General features: G+C 40.8%; 2 long non-coding RNA genes across 2 annotated transcripts in view; both read left to right on the top strand.

The window, feature by feature from the left end:
- The window catches only part of LOC135783532 (uncharacterized), a 417,164-nt gene that overhangs the window by 74,740 nt on the left and 320,925 nt on the right, over window positions 1-21,499 (top strand). The gene's annotated exons all lie outside the window — the stretch shown is intronic.
- On the top strand, window positions 16,652-17,244 carry LOC135783372 (uncharacterized). The gene is made up of 3 exons (XR_010545625.1): window positions 16,652-16,725; window positions 16,806-16,977; window positions 17,163-17,244. It is a non-coding gene; the product is annotated as an uncharacterized lncRNA (long non-coding RNA).

Raw genomic sequence — 21,499 nt, 5'->3', positions numbered from 1 at the left:
TATGTGGCAGGGGAAAGAATAAAAGTTGTGTCAGAATTCAAATACTTAGGCATCATAATAGACTCTAAACCAACTTGTAAATCACAGATAAAAAAAGGTTGCCAATCGAGTTAAATTTAATATTGCAAATTTTAGGTTCATAAGATCAAACTTGTCACTTCAGGCAGCTAAAATTTTCATGTACAGTATGATTATGTCTCACTTCACTTATTGTCTTACAACATGGTCACAGGCAAATAAAACAACACTAAAATCCTTGGAGTCACTTTACAAACAGACTATCAAAATTGTGAATAAAAACCATTACGATATCATCATTGTCCCATTTTACAAAAGCATACGTTTTTAAGTTGGGAAAATGTCATTAAGTATTCAAACCTTGGTTTGTTCTATAAAATTATCCTTGGTCTGTCATGTCCACCTCTTAGTCAGTTTGTTAATATTAAAAACACCACACAGAGAGTAACACGAGGGTTGGTCCCAGCAGACTGTGTTGTTCCTCTAAGGCGGGTGTAGGCAAGTTCGGTCCTACAGAGCCGAAATCCTGCATTGTTTAGTTCCAACCCTAATCAAACACACCTGAACAAGCTAATCAATGTCTTTAGGATTTAGACATCAGGTTAGATTATCAGTGCTTAGGCTAAAATGTGCAGGACTGCGGCTCTCTAGGACCGAACTTGCCTACCCCTGCTAAGGAAAAGTGTATTTGGTCAGAGTGCCTTTTCAGTTACAGCAGCAGAGGAATGGAACTCTGTACTTCAGAACATCAGAGAACTTACTACATACACTTTGTTTAAAAAGCACCTAAAAAAACTGGTTTTTAATACATCAGACATGTCAGCATTAATAAGAACAGGAATTTTCCCTCAACCCTACCTGCTGTTTATTTTGTAGTAAATTGAAGATCTTGTATTTAGTATTAGGATTTGAAGAATCTTAGCAGTTTTATTGTTTTTATTATTTGTATTATTTTTTGTAAATTCTACATTGTTTTTTTTAGGTAGACAATTTTAAGATCCGTCCAGGGACAACGAATGAAAAATAGCCTTTTGGCTAATTCTGGTGCATTTACAGTAGTGTTAATTAATGTACACTGTCCCTGTCAAATAAATAAATAAAAATTAAAATATAATACACATACGTATTCTTAGTTGATATATAAATAAATAAATAAATAACATTCTTTACTGTAGCACACTCTCACATTACTGAATAAAGGTTCATTATGCAGCTCATTATGTCAGTCTTTTGTTTCCTCAGCTTTCAATAAATCCTTCTCGCATACCTAAGAACACATCCGGATTTGAGTTCTGAGTTCTTCTAAGTTCTGAGTCCTTATGGGAGTTTGAGTGTGAGTTCTTATCTGAGTACACACATCTCTTAAGTTTTTTCTTTCTGGATACATTCGAGTCTCTCATCAGGATAAGGATGCAAAACTAGACGTTTCCAGCACACCTCTAAGTTTTTGCCATGTGCCTAGCCCTCGTCATTTCATTTACCAAGGATTATCTGAATTAAGTTGGTTTTCCCTCTCATTAATCCTTTCAGCCAAGATCAACTAAAGCCTCATCAAACTACATCAGGACACTTTCTTTTAATGGGCAAGACATGCAAGTATCATACTTAGTCTTATTCACTGATGAATCACGCATCATTATCCCCTTTTAACTAAGGTGCCTTTAAATTAAAGATGTAGCGGAGAATTTTCTCAAATTTTAGAAAACAACCGCCTTCTCCACTTTTAAAAAAAAATGCAATTGTGCAACACTCCTGATTGACAACTAGGAGGACCAATAGTCTTGATGATCTACCCAGAAAAAGAAAATCCTCCGCAATACCTTTAAGTAACTGATGATTTGTTTTAGGGTTTGATCTGCTGAATTAGCAATACTCCCATAACTTCATGCTTTATTCTTTTCTCTACTTAAACCTTTACCTTCTTCCAATGCTGAACTGTATGTATGTGTGCGTGTTTGTATGTTTAGAGTAGTCAATAAAATCTGATTTGTATCACACATGATGTTGTTTGTAGTTCATGCTCATAATCAGCAGTCACTAATCATTAAAGGAAGCTATTTGATATTAAAGCTGTTGGATCAATTTTAGGATATTCATCTCCTTAGCCAAGAGAGCTTTATCCTAATTAGGGCTGAGCAAAAATATTAATACAATTAACTATTGTGATACATTTTCCACGATAGTGTATCGGTATTTCGATCTCTACTATCGATATTTTGGGGGAAAACATCAATTCCCTCTCTGTGCGTCAAACGACCTCTTCCACTGCTGTTGTAGTTGTCGCTGTCCATTTGTCTGTCATATAGGGCCATTCGGCCAATGTCTCAGAAGTTAGCGGGAGTGAGAAAATGGCAGAAAATTTAAAAACACCTGCAGCTTTCAAAGTCGACGTGTGGAAGCACTTTGGCTTTAAAGAAAAGAAATACTAAAAAAAAAACGCTACAGTTACATGGACCTATTTTACTCCTAAGGGCTACAATGTTCCAAAACCAAAAAGTGTAATCATCACCCACAAACGTTAATATATTCTTCAATCATTCTATTATCCATATGATCATACCTTCTTAAAAAAAAAACTTTATATAGAAAAAAACACAGACATATTAAACAATAATATGTTTTCTCCTTTCACAATGACCACATTTACATGCACTTCATAATGCGATTTTAGCAATATTGCGATCATATTTTGCCTCATGTAAACATAGTACTTCGATTTAAGTAATGTGATTAATCTCATAATCGTTAAGCGTGCATATTCAAAGTAACGTGTGACGTACCCGATTAAAATCGCAATAAACAGGCATGTAAATGCGCTAATCGCACATGCTCCAAACTGACTACAGTGTGCATGTGCTTGTGCGTTACACAGATGAAGGTTTCACGTGACTGACACACTCGCGCAACTTTGTAAAAATGGTAGCAAAGAAAGCATCGCATTTTTGGGGTGGTGAGGAAACGAAGTTTATGTTGATGATGTTATGTGACATGAACATAATGTGGTACATAGATGGGCAAAAAACATCATAACGGAGATATTTTTAGTTGTGTCACTGAATAAATGGCTGAGGCTGGATATTAACAAACTGGCAAACAAATTTGTGTGCACTGGAAGAGTTGAAGGCGGCATATTATGAAAACAAAAAACACACCTCAACCAGTGGCTCTAAACATGCCATACTTCAGCATGTTACTGCTCTGAATTAAATTTTTAGTCACAGACCTCTGGCCACCACAAGTAACATTGGACTGGACGTTGGATTTGCAACTGAGCCAAACAATGCTGTTGACGATGGGGACAGTGGTGGCACACAAGTTAAAGGTAAGCCACATGCTAATGTTTTGAGGTGTTCACGCCATGTTTTACTAGCTGAAATTAGGCCTATAAGAGGAAGAATGATAAACTGTTTTACAAGTTTTAAACTCTGATGTAAAGTGAAATACCTTTAAAGGTTCCAGTGTAACTGTCCTAAAGTTTGTGAAAAGGAAGAACTTGACTGACGTTCGGTACACTGTTTAATTTAAAGAATACATGCATCTGTTTGTTACATGTAGTTTTTTTATTGTTTAGCAGCTGTCGAGTCCTCTCAGCTGGAAATAGACCACTTGACATCTAGCACAGAAGAGTCTAATACCTCACTCAAACAGCATTTTGGTCCCAGAAAATACCCATACAATTGTCAAACATGCTTCTTTGTGAATACAAACACTTCCCGTAAATGTTCTGGGATCGCTCCTGGAAAGAGGACCTAGTAACATTGCCCTAAGTTACCCAGTAAAATTTCTACGATAAGGTTTTTTGATTGTAGTGTCTAAACAATTATAGATAGGTTTGAAAATATTTAACACGTTTTAGTGCTTTAGCAAGCTACACAATGAGTCTATACAGTTACAGTAGCATAATGTTAGCTCTTAACTGCTGGATCATGCTAATTGTTCAGACTTGTAGGTCTGGGGTGATTTGTGCCAAAGGGCCTGGGTTAAGTTGTGCCAGAGGTGATGTGCACCTCAAAAACTTGGTGGTACTGCCATAAGACAGCATAAGTTTATATTCCCCTGCAGTATTGACAAGTGGGATGTTAAATAGTAGGACAGATCCAGACCACCTAGACCTACATACTCACAGGGGATAATCTGGAGAAGTGAGGAGATGGAAATGCCTCAGTGTTTGACTTAGGCCTACCTGCCATTTGTTTCATTTAGGTAACATTGATTTCAGCTTTGAGTTTGCACTGTGTTATTAAAGAGAAGTTTTAAGTGGCCAAGAGAAGTTTTTAAGTGGCCAAGTCACAATATGATGTTTAGAAATGAGTCTAGTCACTTTATTCTTATATATTACATAATTGACAGACAGCGTTCTGTGTATGTCAACAGGCATATATTGCCAAAGCCACTTTGCCTGAAATTATTCAGAAATATCATATACTGTGTATTTAAGTTGTGTTTTTCCAAAAAGCACACAATATGACTTATTCCAACAGTTTAATAGAGTGACAATATCTAAATAAACCTTAAATGAGTAATTGTGTTTCGAATTTGTCTTGCTTAAATATAGCATTACAGTTCATAACATTAAAATGTTCTGTTTGACTTCAGAAATCACTGGCACAATATACCTCACCTTATTTTCCATAAAGGCACAACTTAATCCAGGGCAAGTTGTGCCACAAGACCACTTTTTTCCCAAAAGTTATATTTCCTAAACAATTTATTTCAGATCCAAAGTTATTGTTCTCAGGGATGCACCACATCCTGAAATGTATGTACACCCTTAAGTTAAAGGCATTACTGTCATCGCCTCACTTCAAAGTCACTTTTATTAAAAACTGGCACAACTCACCCCACTCTCCCCTACTCAAAATCAAACTAAGCCTTCAAACACACATACATCTATAATATAAAACACTACAGAGCATCCATTAGACACTACCTTACACAGCGGATGTTTCTGACTTATTAAAATAAATATGAAATAAGACAAATATTAATTTATTTTAGAAAATATGACACGTTGATGTAGATTAAACTATTCAACAGTATATCAAATTAATCAACCTTAGAAATATACGCAACATAAAAATAATAATATTAACACAAAACATAACTTATAATTAGGAATGCACCGAATATTCGGCCACCGAAAATTTTCGGCCGAAAATGGCCCAAAACAGCATTTTCGGCTTTCGGACGAAAGACTTTTATCACCGAAACAATACGGCTGATCATCACAGTGAGTACGCCCTTCAAAGATCAGAACTCTTGATGTGTAAACTTTAGAGAGAGTCGCGCAAATGTGTCTCATACTGTATAGTCCATTAACATACATGTGCCGAATAAAGCAATGACAGGGCACATATTACGGACAAAATTATCTCCAAAGTATTCTTTTTCTAATAAAAACATTTGTTTATGTCTTAAGTGTATGTATAGATTACAGTCATAAACCAGTCTCTTCTTATGTAAAGAGACAGTAACTTCAATTAACCTACTTAAGTCTTTGTTAATGTTAATCAAACAACCCAAGACAAAGAGAAAATCACTTCTGTAGCTCAAAAAATTAATAATATATTTAATTTATACAATAAAGACAGTTTTATGACTCCTTTAATTCGATTTATGTACCTAATGCTAATGTTAGACATTATTAATGTGCAGCTTTGTTCTTTTTTTATAAATGTTTGTAATTTCTTTATTTGTTATTAGATTTTCCCCACCCCCTTTTTGCTGATATGAAAAATAATCCGAACCGTGCCTCAAAAACTGTAATGTGATCTGAACCGTGAGTTTTGTGATCTGTCACACACCCCTAGTAAAGTTAGTACACAGTGATAGCCATTAATGCATTTGCACTAATAATTGGCATAATAATTTTTTTCGGTGTTGCTGTTTCGGTTTTTCGGTCTTGGTTTCCTCATTTTCGGTTTCGGCCATGAATTTTCATTTCGGTGCATCCCTACTTATAATACTAAAAAGTGACAAGAAAAAATGTTTTCTGATAAATACACTTTTATGTAATAAAGGTTTTAATTGTTTATTTTAGAATATCCAACCATTATATTCAGCCATTGCAGACGCGCAAGGACTCTTGGGATATCCTCGGCTGTTAAGGATCCATTCGATCTATACTTAAAAGCACGGAGAAATGAGGACGCATTTTGAGGCTTCATTTTGAGGACACAGCCTGTGTTTAAACACATCAGGACAATCAGTGATTACCACACCTGTAAAAATCAGGTAGGAGAGTTGTAGTCCAATAGTGGGAGCTGTAGTTTTTCCTTCAACCTTCTTCTTCTACTTTTGTGGGTTTACTGGCAGGTTGCAAACCAACTGTAAAGGTGCATACCGCCACCTACTGTACTGGAGTGTAACAAAGATTCTCTGCATGAATCTGATTAAATTCTATTATTTACCGCAATGTTTTTAAGAACCTCATTATTGACCTTATTAGCCTACATGTATTTGTCCCTTTATTTAAAATATTACCCATTGTGAATTCTGTAATACCCATTTCTTGTACTTCTCTAATATACAATATTCTTTCCTGTGTCATGACTGCTGGGTGATCGATGGCTGTGTGATCTGTGTGTGTGTGTTGTTTACCTGTGGTGCCGGTTCCTCGTGTGTTCACTAACTCCGCCCCCTTGTTTCAGTGATTGTTCACCGGTGGTGTCTCGTTTACCTTTCCCTTTATATTGCACGTAGTCCTGTCCTTCGTTGCGCGCTCATTGTTTTATCACAGTCCTGCTGCCCTGCCTTGTCTTGTCAGTCGCTCTCTGTCTTCTCCTCTGTTACCCCAGGTTTGGTTTCGGCGTTCGGAGACACGTCTTCACCCGGACCGCTCGCTTGTGGAGTTCTGGATTATACTGACTTTGTTTGTCTCTCGATACAGCTGGTTCGCTTCGTTTCTAGGCGGTATACCAGCTGTCTCTCTCTCTCCGGTTTGCATCATCACCCGTGAGTGGAGTACACCCATTTTTACCTTGTGGATTATATTGACTCTAACGACTGTTGTTTCTCGGAACCGCTGGTTCGCTTCGTTTTTAGGCGGTGACCAGTGGTTTCCGGGTGGTCCTTCTACATCTGGATTACACAGTGGATTATCCGTCTGAGAACTTGGACTTCCATCTCCGCCTGTCATCCACCTTCAGGGCGGCGTGTTTCATCCCTCTGTTGCGTGTGGTGACGGTGCTGGCGTTCTCGACGGAGCGCGTGGGTGGCTCTCTCTTCCTTTGGATCTGTACTGGATTATTGTGTAGTGCCGACTCACTCTCCCCTACTGTGAGAGTGCTTCATTCTCACAGTAGTGTTTCCATCGGAGTGAGTCAACGGGTGTACGCCGTGTGTGGATCTACCAGTGACTTTGCTCTCCTGTTTTCTATTTTTTCTAAATAAACTATTTAACTTGCACTTGACTCTGAGTCCGTTTTCCTGACAGATGAGCGCGCCAAAAATGGAGTCAGCAAGTTTAGAGAGTCTGGAGGTGCAGACCGCCCTTCACCAGCAGGGGGCGGCCATCGACCAACATTCGTCGTTATTGTCTGCTGCTGCCAGAGATTTCAGCATCCTGTCTGAGCAACTGAAAGAGCTCAGCAATCGCTTGGACCAAGTGACTCCTCGCCATGAAGCCTCGATCTCATCCGGAGGAGCCGCTTCATTTGAACGGGAGCCACACACGGCTACACCCCCCACCTACAATGGCGATCCCAACACCTGCAGATCCTTTTTACAGCAGTGCTCTCTCGTCTTCGCACTCCAGCCCCGTCGATTTTCTTCATCCACTTCCAAGGTGGCCTATGTCCTGACATTACTCACTGGAAGGGCGAGAGACTGGGGTATGGCCGCCTGGGGGGCTAAAGCTCCTTTTACTTTTTCATTGGAGGCTCTCGAGGAGGAGATGTTAAAGCTGTTTGACCGCTCACTCAAGGGAGACATGGCAGCGGCTGAGTTGGTGAGATTACGGCAACGTAATGACTCTGTGACAGATTTTGCCATACGATTCAAAAAGCTCGCTATTTGCTGCAACTGGAATGACGCGGCATTAAGAGCACAGTTCCTCGAGGGTCTCACGCCAGGTATTCAAGACGAGATTGCACTGAGGGAGCCACCCACGTCCCTGGAAGCTGCCATCGATCTGGCTCTGAGGGTCGAGTCTCGCCATCGGCAGAGAGATCTGCGTCGCTCATTTCGCCAGCTGATGTCAGAACCAGGGGAGATCGCTTCAGAGACGCCCTCCGAGGAGCCTATGCAGCTGGGCAAGTTCCGAATTTCTGCTGGAGAGAGAAGTCGTCGGCTATCTAATGGCCTCTGTTTGTATTGTGGCAAGCCGGGGCATCTGGCGGCCACCTGTCCGGTAAAAGCTCACGCCCGCCGATGAACCTGGGAGTCTCGGTGGGCGCATCGTCATTTAAATCTCCCGTAAGCAGCACCACACTACCTGTCATGATTAACTCTTTCTCGTCACAGGCGTTGCTGGATTCCGGTGCGGAGGCGTGTCTTTTGGATGCTGGGTTGGCCAAGTCCTGGGGTATTGCATTCATCCCTCTCTCCTCTCCTTTGTCTGCCTGGACATTGAAGGGCCAGCATATGGCTGTGATCACGCACCGCACACCCCCTGTGAGTTTGTTTGTTTCTGGCAATCATCGTGAGGAGATTGAATTTTACATATTAGAGGATTCACAATCGCCAGTCATTTTAGGTCATGACTGGCTATCCAAACATAATCCTCACGTTGATTGGCAGAACAATGTTGTGTTATCGTGGAAGTCTTCGTGTTATGTTTCTTGTCTTGGTCCTGCTCCCTCTCTTGTCTCTTGTTCTGTCTCGCAGGTCCCGGCTGTCGATCTCTCAGGGGTCCCGGCGGAGTACTCGGATCTGTATCAGGTTTTCAGTAAGTCACGGGCTACTTCTCTGCCTCCTCATCGGTCGTATGATTGCGAGATCAAACTCCTTCCCAACACTTCTCCGCCTAAGGGTCGTATATTTTCCCTAGCTAAACCAGAAAGAGAGGCTATGGATAAATACATTAATGACGCTCTTAAAGCCGGTCTCATTCGCCGCTCCTCGTCTCCAGCTGGTGCTGGATTTTTCTTTGTAAAAAAGAAAGACGGGTCTCTTCGTCCGTGCATTGATTATCGAGGGCTGAATGACATTACTGTTAAGAATAAGTACCCCTTGCCTTTAATGTCATCAGCATTCGAGTTATTACAGGGAGCGCGCGTATTTACCAAGTTAGATCTGCGCAAGGCTTATCACTTGGTACGTATTAGAGAGGGCAATGAGTGGAAGACAGCCTTTAACACACCCTCAGGACACTGGGAATATTCCGTTCTGCCGTTCGGTCTTTGTAACGCTCCAGCTGTCTTCCAGACCATGGTCAATGAAGTGCTGGGTGACATGATTAACAGATTTGTCTTTGTGTATCTCGATGACATTCTCATCTTTTCTCCCTCCATGCAGATACACACTCAGCACGTTCGCATGGTTTTACAACGGCTATTAGAGAATCAGCTATTCGTTAAGGCGGAGAAGTGCGAGTTCCACAAGAAGTCGGTTTCGTTTCTGGGTTTTGTCATTGCCGAGGGAGAAATTCGTCCCGATCCCGCTAAGGTTAAGACGGTTGCCGATTGGCCAGTACCCGACACTCGGAAGGAGCTTCAGCGATTTCTGGGGTTCGCCAATTTTTATCGGCGTTTCATCAGAAATTTTGGTCAGATCGCTAAGCCTCTCACCGCTCTCACTTCACCTAATGTATGTTTCCGTTGGAGTAGAGAGGCTCAGGAGGCCTTTGATGTGTTAAGATCCCGGTTCATCTCTGCGCCTGTCCTCTCTATTCCCGATCCGGCTAAACAATTTATAGTGGAAGTGGATGCATCTGATGTCGGGGTAGGCGCCGTTTTATCACAGCGATCGTCTATTGATGGGAAAGTACATCCGTGTGCTTTTTTCTCTCACCGGTTAAACCCAGCAGAACGTAATTACGACATAGGGAATCGGGAGCTGTTGGCGGTTAGACTCGCTTTGGGTGAATGGCGTCACTGGTTGGAGGGAACCTCGGAGCCCTTTCTGGTCTGGACGGATCATAAGAATCTTGAATATATCCGTTCGGCCAGAAGACTAACATCTAGGCAGGCTCGGTGGGCACTCTTCTTTGATCGTTTCAACTTCACCCTCTCGTACCGGCCTGGCTCGAAAAATATCAAACCTGATGCTCTCTCCCGTCTGTTCGAAAAGTCCGATTCGGAGAGGACGGAGACCATTCTCCCGGAGGGGAGGGTGGTCGGCGCCCTCGTGTGGGGAATCGAACAGCGGGTGAGAGAGGCCGGCCGGGAGGGGGAAGTTCCGGAGGGGTGTCCGGCGGGTCGCCTATGGGTTCCTGAGCGGTTACGTTCCGATGTCATCCGGTGGGGTCACGAGTCCAAATTTGTCGGCCATCCAGGTATTCGGAGAACGTTGGCTGCCGTCCGTCAGCGTTTTTGGTGGCCTTCTATGTCCACTGACGTCAGACAGTTTGTATTAGCCTGTTCGGTTTGTGCTCGTAATAAAGCATCTAATTTACCACCCGCTGGTCTGCTTAAATCTTTGCCCGTGCCCTCCCGCCCCTGGTCTCATATAGCCCTTGATTTTGTCACCGGCTTACCGGCATCTAATGGTAACACTGTTGTTCTAACTGTGGTGGATCGTTTTTCGAAGGCGGTTCATTTCATTCCCCTGCCCAAGCTACCTTCTGCAAAAGAGATGGCTCAGGTTTTGATTAATCACGTTTTTCGGTTACATGGTATTCCGACTGACGTAGTATCAGATAGGGGTCCTCAGTTCATCTCTCGTTTTTGGCAGGAGTTTTGTAGACAAATTGGCGCCACGGCCAGCTTGTCTTCTGGTTATCACCCGCAGACCAATGGGCAATGCGAACGGGCTAATCAGGATCTCGGTAGAACGCTCCGCTGTCTGTCGTCACAATATCCGAATTCCTGGTGCGATCAGCTCCCGTGGGTTGAGTATTCTCATAATTCTCTTCCCGTTACGTCTACCAATTTGTCCCCGTTTGAACTTTCCATCGGTTATCAACCTCCCCTGTTTCCATCACAGGAGCCCGAGGCAGCGGTTCCGTCTGCGTTAGCTTTCGTACGCAGGTGCAGACGCACCTGGAGGAGAGCTAAGACACTGTTATTATCCAATTCCAGACGAACCAAAGCTGCAGCTGATCGTCATCGGCGACCTCCACCCCATTACGTTTGTGGTCAAAGGGTATGGCTTTCTACCAAGGATCTGTCTCTCCGTGAGCCTTCTCGTAAGCTGGCTCCGAGATTCATTGGGCCATACAGTATTTCTAAGGTCATTAATCCGGTGACGATTAAGCTTAAGTTACCTCTTTCTCTTGGTCGGGTTCACCCTGTTTTTCATGTATCCAAGGTTAAACCTGTGATGTTTGCTCGCTATAACCCCCCTGTCTCTGCCCCCAATCCCCCCGCCCCTCGTCTAGTGGATGGTGCCCCTGTCTACACTGTTAAGAGGTTACTAGACTCCCGCCGCAGGGGCAGAGGATTTCAGTATTTAGTGGATTGGGAAGGATACGGTCCTGATGAGAGGAGCTGGGTTCCGGGTCGGGATTTGCTGGATCCTGGGCTGATCGAGGACCTCCGTCGGCGACAGGGTGAGTCTCCCGGTCCGTCTGGTGCCGGTCGTGGAGGGGGGGCTACTGTCATGACTGCTGGGTGATCGATGGCTGTGTGATCTGTGTGTGTGTGTTGTTTACCTGTGGTGCCGGTTCCTCGTGTGATCACTAACTCCGCCCCCTTGTTTCAGTGATTGTTCACCGGTGGTGTCTCGTTTACCTTTCCCTTTATATTGCACGTAGTCCTGTCCTTCGTTGCGCGCTCATTGTTTTATCACAGTCCTGCTGCCCTGCCTTGTCTTGTCAGTCGCTCTCTGTCTTCTCCTCTGTTACCCCAGGTTTGGTTTCAGCGTTCGGAGACACGTCTTCACCCGGACCGCTCGCTTGTGGAGTTCTGGATTATACTGACTTTGTTTGTCTCTCGATACAGCTGGTTCGCTTCGTTTCTAGGCGGTATACCAGCTGTCTCTCTCTCTCCGGTTTGCATCATCACCCGTGAGTGGAGTACACCCATTTTTACCTTGTGGATTATATTGACTCTAACGACTGTTGTTTCTCGGAACCGCTGGTTCGCTTCGTTTTTAGGCGGTGACCAGTGGTTTCCGGGTGGTCCTTCTACATCTGGATTACACAGTGGATTATCCGTCTGAGAACTTGGACTTCCATCTCCGCCTGTCATCCACCTTCAGGGCGGCGTGTTTCATCCCTCTGTTGCGTGTGGTGACGGTGCTGGCGTTCTCGACGGAGCGCGTGGGTGGCTCTCTCTTCCTTTGGATCTGTACTGAATTATTGTGTAGTGCCGACTCACTCTCCCCTACTGTGAGAGTGCTTCATTCTCACAGTAGTGTTTCCATCGGAGTGAGTCAACGGGTGTACGCCGTGTGTGGATCTACCAGTGACTTTGCTCTCCTGTTTTCTATTTTTTCTAAATAAACTATTTAACTTGCACTTGACTCTGAGTCCGTTTTCCTGACATCCTGCTGATATTTCACACATGTCATTAAAACATGTTCCACTGTCCCCATTTCCTGACACCCATCAAAAAGACCTGTATTGTGTTTATCTATGATGTAATTATTTGCATTGGGCCTAGTATGTCCCATTCTTAAATATTCTCGTAAATATTATATAATCCTTCCTACTTATATTATGATTTATATTACTTTGCTTTAACCTCTCGACGCGCACTAGCTCGCGGACGGAAGGACGTCAGTTTTTTTTTATTCTGCTAACAATACATATATAGCCTACTGTGTACAAACAACAATAATAATAACACTACTATACATCGTTTAAAAGGTCAAAGGGTTTAGCGTCAGTGTATGGTGTCCGTTTTGAGATTAAATTGCTCTAGTATCATAAATATAGTATTTTATTACAGAAGTCCAGATAACAACATGCATAATATAAACTGACTCCTTACCTTTGTGCTGGTATAAGGAACGCGAATCGAATCCAGTCTGTTTCAGAAGTGTGAATAACCCATAAAAACTCTCCAACAAAGTACATCCAATGACCAGTTTTGTCCACAAATGCGTATAATCTGTGAAATATGGATATATTTTCCATTGTTTACATCAGATTTCAGATGCACGTCTTGTAATAGATTATAACATACAATCTGAGGACTATTTACATCGTAACACTTGTATATGAGAGCACACTTGCGTTCAAAACCAGCGCTCAAACTTGATTGTACAAGTAGGCGGGAGTATAATACATAATATCCAAACAGCGCTGTCTAATATCGTGACGTCATCTGACTTGCGCGTTCCTCCAATGACTTCATGGAAAATATTGATAGACAGAACGTGTAGCCAATTAGAACACGAATTCAACGATCTTTGTGTGAAGCTTTATTTCCTGGTGTGGATACGGCATTTTATACGCTTATATAAGGATAAACAATAAAAAGAACGAACGTGTATGCATGTAAACAAAAGACTTTTATTTTGTGGCTGACTGGCACTTAGAAAAGGCACTAGTCTTACAAAAACTCTTGCAAGAACCTCATTTTTGGGTCTATTGACTTCAAACGTGAAATATAACTTCTTTAGACTTGTGGCTTTGGCCTCATTGCATTTATAGGTTTCACACATATATTTATCATTAAGATTTTTAGTGTTAAAAAAGATGTTATGCAAAAAAATTTTTATTACAATGTACTTCAGCCTCTCTAACTTTTTTTTTTTTAATCTTAAAATAATTTTGAAACATGGAAAACGAAGCTCAAAGTGTCTTCTATCTAATGATACCACAGTTATGCTTATACTATAAATGGTTTAGTAAAAACAGCCCTTTTAGTGAAAGTAGGTATTTTCATGGTTTCGGGCCAGAATGGGGGTGCTTTCAAGAGGTTAATTTACTTTGTATGTTATAAAAATGTCTTCCCTTCATACATGAGTCCCAAGATATCTGCCACATATCTTTGCATGCTTGTTTAATAAGCGATTTCCCTTCTACCCTACTCAAACTTACTGTTACATTGATATTATTTAATTGAAGTGCTTCTTTAGCCATTTGATCTACCATCTCATTGCCCTGAATCCCAACATGGGCTGGTACCCAAACAAACCTCACCAATATTCCCATTTCCTTCAACCTACACAACATACTGAGTTATCTAGGTCATTTACATCTTTACTCCTGTTAGATCACGTTAGCATACATAACCAATTTTGACGTCTTCTGGTAAAATTTTACCATTCAATGTTATCATAACTTTTGTACTTGCTTCACTTTTCACATTTCTATTTGATTTCAACCTTTTTTTTTACTTCTGTTACATTTTCACTCCTCATCTGCTTTTTAACATCTCATCAGTTAGTGATATTGGGAACCCAGTAATCACACCTTTAACAACATTTATTTTTCCAGGAACGTGACATTTCACATGTATTCCTCCTAGTACCTTCACTTTAATTATCATCTCTTGGTGTTTTTTGTTCATACAAATCATACGCACTCGATTGTTGGTTAAATATCATGCTGTCCAATTGCTTTTTTGGGTACTTTTGTATAATGCATAGGATTCCTCATATCACCTATTGTTTTGAATGTTAAAGTAACTTTGTACTCATCCACCTTGTTTTGTTTCTTGTTCTTTCTCCAACAAATTCCTCTGAGTCTGATCCTCTTTCTTTCTGTTTATGAGATGTCTGCTCTACCTGATACAACTCTTCACAATTCTTGTTTTCAGAATTATCCTCCTTCATTCTCTTTATTTACACCACAGTTGTCGCTTAAAGGTGCCCTTCCACAAAAAAAAACGTTTTTACTTGTATTTTTTGATATGTGTTAGGTCTATATGTGTCTGTGTTGTGTCGGGAATGTGAAAATGAACTTCTACCTCCTATGTCAGCTCTAGCCACTGAAAAGAAATAAGGGGAGAAATTAGGTCAGTTGGAAAAGCGGATCAGTGTGACGTGGAACTGATCAAGCTCATTATTATTCATGAGCTCTCCCACTTGAGACCGCGCCCACAGATTTCGTTCAGCTCTGTGAGTTTTCTATACCGCAAGGATGGCTGAACGTCAACGTGCTTGTGCCCTATGCAGGAATAGAGGTTCAACTATGCACATGTTGCCCAAGAACCCAGAGTTAAGAATGAAATGGCTTCAGTTCATTTTTGTTTAAAAACATTACAAACAAATAGTGCTCATAACATCATGTTGATATTTGTAGGCCACTCAGCAAAATACGGTAGCTACAGTCTGATGAACCTGAAAAACAACAACATCATTGACATTCAACTTGTGCAGGTTAGTGGTGTTGTCATAGATGTTTTATAAATGGGTATTTATGTCACAACACACATCAGTCTTGTAAATCATTTTTTGTGGCACCCTCTTTAAAGGTGCAGTGTGTAAATTTTTGCAGTTATCTAGTGGGAAAGTTGCGCATTGCAACTCAACGGCTCAGTCCACTGCTTATCCCTCGCTTTTAAAAATCATAGAGAAGCTACGTTAGCTACCACTAGACAAACATGTCATCGTCGGAGACAACTAAGTAAAAAAGTTTGTCCTATAAGGGTTTCTGTAAAAATATGGCGGCACAAAATGCCGACTTCCATGTAAGAGGACCCTCTGTGTATGTAGATAAAAACATCATATTCTAAGGCAGTGGTTTTCAATTCCAGTCCTCGGCCCCCCCCTCCCAGAATGTTTTCGATGTCTCCTTATATGAAACACCTGATTTCACTCATCTGCTCATTAATTAACACACTAACGAGCTGATGATCGGAATCAGGTGTTTTTATATATGGAGACATCTAAAATGTTCTGTGAGGGGGGGCCCGAGGACTGGAATTGAAAACCACTGTTCTAAAGGTAATAAAAATCTAATGGTTCATTATGAAAGGTCTTTATACACCCCTGATAATATAGTTTTGTATAATATGTTGCATTTCTGTCAAGAGATCCTTCTAAAAAATTACACACTGCACCTTTAAATTTCTCTCTCACACACACACACACACACACACACACACCTCCACTACAAACCACCTACAATAACACATTCCGTCCAAAACTTTCCCTTGCCTGGGCTAAAACTCTCAAGCTTCTTGAATCCAAAGGTGTGGCTATTGAGTACATCGTCACGGATCGGCATCCTCAAATACAAAAATTTCTTAAAGAGCGCAGCACACAGCACTTCTATGACGTCTGGCACTTTGAAAAGGGTAAACCTTGTCTGTGTTATTTTCTATTCAAAATATAATGTGATTATCAACTGTATAATTAAAAAACATTGTCAAAACTCCAATAGGTTTAGATTATAGTGTTTAGAAGTAAACAACTTATTTTGTTTATCAGATTAATTTTGATACCATCTATGTTGTTCATCAGGTCTGTCTAAGAAACTGGACAAAATTTCCAAAGACAAGGACTGTGCAGTTGTGAAGAAGTGGCAGCGTGGCATCAGAAACCATGTTTATTGGTGTGCAACCTCATCATCCACAGGGGCAGAGAAGGTTGCAAAATGGACATCGGTTGTGAACCACATCCAAAACAAACACACTTACGACAATCCTGCTTTTCCAAAGTGTCTGCATCCAGTTCGCCAGACAACAGATCATAAGAAATGGTTTCAACCAGGTGTGTACTCCTCCATTGTACATAATGTTGTATAATTATTTTTGTTGTTATTCAGTTATTAATTGACGAAATGTATTTAGGTTCCAAAGCCCTCTTCAAAGTTGAGAAGCTGTTGTCAAATAAGAGGGTCCTTACTGATGTGGAGAAGTTGAGCTCCAAGTACCAGACCTCAACATTGGAGGCCTTCCACAATATTGTTATACGCTTCACTCCAAAAAATGTTGTATTTCCATACATTGGCATGTTGTGCAGGTATGTTTTGTCGTATTAACACTCTATTACTATTTTTGTAAAAGGGAAAAATATAGTAAACACGTGAATGGATATTAGAGCTTTGATTACCTATTTAACAATTTGAAAATTGACATAAAGGACCTGATTAAACCTTTGCTATGTCATGCCTGAGTTATGTACACAACGACACCCTATACTTTCAGGTTGTACCTGGCAGCCATGCATTTTAACGAAAATGCAGGGCGTACCCAGGCCAGAACAACATCAGGGAAACTAAGATACAAGGTGCTATTTCCTAAGGCCAAAAAGGGAGCACACACCGTGAATGCAATGAAAACACAGGCCACATACTGTAAGCTGTTCAACTAATAATTATTATTACAAATGGTCTGTACACAGTTATGTACATCATGTACATTTATTTTTCTAGGTTACATCTTCAACATGATGGCATTGCTTTTCGAGGACATAGTGCCCAACAACCAGCCATATGTGGAGGAGTTGCAGAAAGTTCCAGTCCCTGATACTCACAATATGAGCATCCTCCCCTTGAAGAAGCCATTGCTGCCTACGTATCTCGGTTCAGACAAGGGGAGGTCTAAATCCAACATACTGGCCTGCAGCATCTGGGAACTCCCTACGGATACGCTGGACCAGACAGGACGGAATGACCACACAAACCTTTCTCCCCAAATAGCCCCAGCACCAGCTGACAAAAGTTCGGTATACTAGGTGCCTGCAACGCCTGCCAAAAAACAGAGGACAGTGTCTTTGTAAATATGTTCATTGGATAGAATCACTACACTGACCGTGGTTTTGAACTGTCTTATTTGTTTTTGTATAAAATAATAAATATATCTTTGTTCTAAATGTTGTGCAGCTTTGTATGTGTAATATTACCATGGTCTACATTATATTATATTACACTTACTTTTCATAACCCCTGACTCGCAAAGGGCCATAGTCTGCTCTGTATACGTTCATGGCATTTTGCAGAGAATAAATGTTTAGACAAACAGGTTCCAGCCCTGGGTGGAGAGTCATACATTGTATGGGGGTAATAGTTTGTCCAAGTCGTCTTGCTACCTGTAGAGTCAAATGTTGGAGTAATGACAATCGACTTGAAATATATATAAAAAGTAGCCTTATCACCTAAAGCAGCACTTTTGTCTATATTACTGGTGGTGTTTCCCTGCAGCACACATTTTCTACTTCTGTGGGCATTCTGACACAATTCCCGCACATGCACCTGATAAAGCAAAAGGTAGGTCAGGTTTTTTGAGAACCAAAACGTATTAGGCTAATACATTTGTATAAATTCGGCTGCTTACGTTAGGGATCATTTTAAATTTGATATAATATGAGTCTTTTCCGACGGTGCGAGGTAACGTCTGGGCTGACTTTCACCTTCAATGGAATTCCATCGCGATAATTGATCTCTCGCAAAATAATATGAATTAAAAGTAAAAAATCCGTTGCCATTAGCAGCGGTTATATAGATTTAACAGACCCATACATGTGAATGGAACTTAATGCAGCATTATGAAGAAAATGCATGCATCGTATTTTTTTTTTCATCTAAACACATTTGGCCACTAACCAATGGTGTAATGGGTTAAAATTGAAAGTCAGAAGACAATTGCCACGAATACATTTTATTATGTTTCAAAATGCTTGATGGTTTACTATTACCATTCAGATACATCCATGGCCAAACGAGCTGGTTGTGGTTCTTCTGGTGCTTCTGTCTCCTCTTCAGATTCAGGGTCATAAATATATGGCAATATACCTGAAGAAGCCATTCTGCCGCAATTACAGACAACTGTTAACAAAGTTCCTCTAGCCTAGACTACCTATTACGCTGGGTGAATGAATAACCATGCTCTCGCATCCTTGCGGTTAGCCAATCGGAGTCAAGCAGCTTAGCTCATTGAATATTAATGAGAACTGGCTCAAATCGAGCTGAGTCTTCCTGCAGGATTTCTATACCACCAGGGCATGAAATTAACACCCGACCACGCGCCAAATGCGGGTGCATTTTGCAATTGGCGGGTAACACTGTCAATCTACCAGCCACATTGGCGGGTAGCCAATGCGAATCAGTGATGCGCGGGTCATTGTATAAACAACCCACTCCCGACCGACATTTTCAACTAACCCGCCCCGCCCGCAATTGTTCAAAATAGTTTTTAAACTCGACCGACTGGCCGCGGCCTGAATATCATTAAAATATTTTTGGATGACTCATTTCTTATCAACCTGCGCGTATCACCGATGCATATTGAGTGATTCATTGAGAGGATGCGGCTGCTGTTTCGCAACGTTCATGCGATTGGAAAGAAGATGAGGCACTTCTCTGACTACGTTTGGATGTGCGAGTAAGTATTAAACTGTTGGTGAGATGGGATGAGAATGCAATGCTGACATATGCTACTGTAAAATCGCAATCTCGTTGATGTGTAGTGCTGCTGTGACGGATCAGAACTCTTGATGTGTAAACTTTAGAGAGAGTTGCGCTACTATGCCTTATACTGTAGTACATTAACATACATTTTGCGAATATAGTAATGAAAAACAACGTATGTGTGGCGTTTATGTGCGCAGTTTGTGCCCCCTCTGTCTCTGTGTGCGTGCGCGGGTTTAAGGGGACTCAATAGGGCACATCGGAGAGACGCGTTCCTAAAAGCATGCGTACATAAAATCTTTCTGCTCTTGACAGGGCACATATAAACAAAATTATCTCAACAGTATTCATTTTCTAATAAAACATTTCTTTATGTCTTAAGTGTATGTATAGGGAGTCAAAAACCAGTCTGTGCTGGTCTTAAAGAGACAGTAACCTCAATTAACCTACTTAAGTCTGTGTCATTAATGTTAATCAAACAACCTAAGACAAAGAGAAATTCACTTTTGTAGGTCTGAAAAAAAATTATATTTAATTAATACAATAAAGACAGTGTTATAATTCACTATTCGGGCAAAAAAAAACTGGCTGGTAAAAAGTCTCTGTGGCAGGTGGATTTCTAAATCCACCTGCCACAGTGGCTGGTGGTCAAAAAAGTTAACTTCAGGCCCTGTATACCATGCTAGAATGGCTTGAAACAAGGTAAACAAGGCATTTTTTTTTTCACAAAAACGGTTACAGCGTCCATGGTACACTTCAGACTTTACTACAATAGCAATAAAATACATGTGGCAGGGCATCTTTAAACCGCCACTCTGACTTTCCTCCGCCATTGAAAACGCCATCCATTTAAACCTTTAATTTATTTAAAAAATAAATGTAACTTGGTGAAAACGTTATAAGAAACATTACACTTAAGAGAAATATAGGGGAAACAGACTTCTACAGAACACAGGATCCTTAAAAATCACAGTTTAATGCTAAAACACTTCACACAGCTATTGAGAAGCATTCACTTTCTGCCACCAGTTAGGCTCCGCCCACAAAAAACGTAATCTCTGTTTGCAAACACGCAAAAGGTCTATTAAACGTATTTACTAAACAAGTTACTGTAAGATAGGCCTACTATCACAGAAGTAACAAAATTATGTTTATGAACGAAGCCATATTAATGAGAGCAGATTTACTGTAATGTATAAACAAAAGTTTTAGGTAAAAACTAGCAGCAGTCTTCTAGTAAGCAAGACTACAGGCAGGCTACGGTCAAGTGGTTGAGAAAAGTCCTGGCGTTATATTGAACCAATCAGAAAAGAGAAAACAATGAGTCATCAGAAGCCTCATTTCATAGCCCGCAGAGGGACCAGTAGATGTCGGGTTATTTCAGGAAATAGTTTTCCCTTCGTATGCAACAAGTCATTTACAACTGGTTTATTTTACACACAGAGACGGATTCTGCGCGATTAATTCATATTTGCCGTTCATGAACGTGTGCTTTGATTGCACACCACTGTTTGCAGACTTGCAATGCTTTTGGCAGTATTTCAGCGCAAAAACCGTGCCAAAAGTGTAAGCGCGAAAAACTGAGGTCAGATGCATACAGTTCATACCTATTTGCATAAATATGAAGTTTCAGTTTTAGAAGACATGAATTACACTTACAATTAACAGTAGAATGTTGCAAAACTAGTTTTTTTACTCTTGCAACTTGATTTACACCTTTACAAAACAGTTTTTGCACATGCAAATTTATTTTATGCTTGCAATGTCACGTACACTCTCACAAATATGATCCTGCGCATGCAAATCTTTCTGACGTTATTTTACCCTCATATACAGGCACTTTTATGTATTTTGTTCATTTTTTTAAATGCATATAATTTTGGACAAATTCCTTTCTTTGTCAAACTAACAGTAAAACCACCTTAAAAAAAATGTACTACCTTTCTATTATGATTTTTTCATACTTTATAATCTCCTTATAGGTATCAAAATCACTGTTTTCTCCTTGTCGCACACCCATCAAAATACAGTTTAAAAATATGACTTATCTGGTAACTATTAATGTACCTGAATTAAGCTCTAGTAAAATAATTAAAATATATAATCATATTTAATGTGAAACCACTATAAAAATTA

The sequence above is a fragment of the Paramisgurnus dabryanus genome, chromosome 2 (assembly GCF_030506205.2).
Source record: "Paramisgurnus dabryanus chromosome 2, PD_genome_1.1, whole genome shotgun sequence".
In the NCBI taxonomy this organism is placed as follows: Eukaryota; Metazoa; Chordata; class Actinopteri; order Cypriniformes; family Cobitidae; genus Paramisgurnus; species Paramisgurnus dabryanus.
Note: the sequence above shows the minus strand (reverse complement) of the source record. Positions and strands in the feature narration are given on the sequence as shown.